Raw genomic sequence first — 2,621 nt, forward strand, 5'->3', positions numbered from 1 at the left:
CAATATGGTTGATGTAGATGCCCTCCATGATCGAATCGCCCTCCAATAGGATGCCGGAAAGGGCCCCAAGATGTGATCTCACGGGAGAAGAAGGTTGCGGCAGTGGAAAAGTGTTTTTGTGGGTACTTCTGGTGGTTTGGGAATATATGTGAATATATAGTAGGAAGATCTAGATCAGGGGGTCACCGAGGGGCCCACAAGGTAGGGGGCGCGCCCTCCACCCTTGTGGCCGCCTCGTGGCTCTTCTGACTTGCACTCCAAGTCTCCTGGGTGTCTTCTGGTCCAAGAAAAATCATCGCAAAGGTTTTATTCCGTTTGGACTCTGCTTGGTATTCCTTTTCTGCGAAACTCAAAAACAAGGGAAAAACAAAAACTGGCACTGGGCTCTAGGTTAATAGGTTAGTCCCAAAAATAATATAAAATAGCATATTAATGCATATAAAACATCCAAAACAAATAATATAATAGCATGGAACAATCAAAAATTATAGATACGTTGGAGACGTATCACTGCACAGAAGAATTATGTCCTTGATGCACCGCCAGGTGACAAACCTGTTGCAGGAGAAGATGCAGACGGTATGAATGTTTTGCAAGCTCGATATGATGACTACTTGATAGTTTAGTGTGCCATACTTTACGGCTTAGAACCAGGACTTCAAAAACGTTTTTCAACGCCACAGAGCATACGAGATGTTCCAAGAGCTGAAAATTGGTATTTTAGACTCATGCCCGTGTCGAGAGGTATGAGACCTCTGACAAGTACTTTGCCTACAAGATGGAGGAGAATAGTTCAACCAGTGAGCATGTGCTCAGAATGTCTAGGTACTAAAATCGCTTGAATCAAGTGGGAGTTAATCTTCCAGATAAGATAGTGATTGACAAAGTTTTCTAGTCACTATCACCAAGCTACTAGAACTTCGTGTTGAACTATAATATGCAAGGGATGACGAAAATGATTCCCGAGCTCTTTGCGATGCTGAAATCGGAAATGGTAGAAATCAAGAAAGAGCATCAACCGTTGATGGTTAACAAGACCACTAGTTTCAAGAAAAAGGGCAAGGAAAAGAGAGGGAAATGGTCAAAGCTGGACCCAAGCCCGGAACTGAGTGCCTCTACTGCAAAGGAAATGGTCACTGGAAACGGAACTGCCCCAAATACTTGGCGGATAAGAAGGTTGGCAAAGTGAACAAAGGTATATTTGATATACATGTTATTAATGTGTACCTTACTACTATTAATAGTAGCCCCTGGGCATTTGATACTGGTTCAGTTGCTAAGATTAGTAACTCAAAACAGGAGTTGCAGAATAAACAAAGACTAGTTAAGGGCGAGGTGACGATGTGTGTTGGAAGTGATTCCAAGGTTGATACGATCACCATCGCACACTCCCTCTACCTTCGGGATTAGTGTTGAATCTAAATAAATGTCATTTGGTGTTTGCGTTGAGCATGAATATGATTTGATCATGTTTATTGCAATACGGTTATTCATTTAAGTCAAGAATAATAGTTGTTCTATTTACATGAATAAAACCTTCTATGGTCATACACCCAATGTGAATGGTTTATTGAATCTCGATCATAGTGATACACATATTCATAATATTGATGCCAAAAGATGCAAAGTTGATAATGATAGTGCAACATACTTGTGCACTGCCGTTTGGTCATATTGGTGTAAAGCGCATGAAGAAACTCCATGTGGATGGACTTTTGGAATCACTTGATTATGAATCATTTGATACTTGTGAACCATGCCTCATTGGCAAGATGACTAAAACTCCATTCTCCGGAACAATGGAGCAAGCTAATGACTTATTGGAAATAATACATACCGTTGTATGCGGTCCGATGAGTGTTGAAGCACGCGGCGGGTATCGTTATTTTCTCACATTCACAGATGATTTGAGTAGCTATGGGTATATCTACTTGATGAAACACAAGTATGAAATGTTTGAAAAGTTCAAAGAATTTTAGAGTGAAGTGGAGAATCATCGTAACAAGAAAATAAAAAGTTTCTACGATATGATCACGGAGGCTGATATTTGAGTTACGAGTTTGGCCTTCATTTAAAACAATGTGGAATAGTTTCACAACTCATGCCACCTGGAACACCACAGCATAATGATGTGTTTGAACGTCAAAACCATACTTTATTAGATATTGTGCATTCTATGATGTCTCTTACCGATTTGCCACTATCGTTTTGGGGTTATGCATTAGAGACAGCTGCATTCACGTTAAAAGGGCACCGTCTAAATCCGTTGAGACGACACCGTATGAACGGTGGTTTGGCAAGAAACCTAAGTTGTCGTTTCATAAAGTTTGGGGATGCGATGCTTATGTCAAAAGGCTTCAGCCTGATAAGCTTGAACCTAAATCGAAGAAGTGCATCTTCATAGGATACCCTAAGGAAACAATTGGGTACACCTTCTACCACAAATCCGAAGGCAAGATCTTTGTTGCTAAGAATGGGTCCTTTCTAGAGAAGGAGTTTCTCTTGAAAGAAGTGAGTGGGAGGAAAGTAGAACTTGATGAGATAATTGTACCTTCTCTCGAATTGGAAAGTAGCACATCACAGAAAACCGTCCCGTGATGCCTACACCAACTTGAGAGGAA

The sequence above is a fragment of the Aegilops tauschii genome, chromosome 4, assembly GCF_002575655.3.
Source record: "Aegilops tauschii subsp. strangulata cultivar AL8/78 chromosome 4, Aet v6.0, whole genome shotgun sequence".
Taxonomy (NCBI): Eukaryota; Viridiplantae; Streptophyta; class Magnoliopsida; order Poales; family Poaceae; genus Aegilops; species Aegilops tauschii.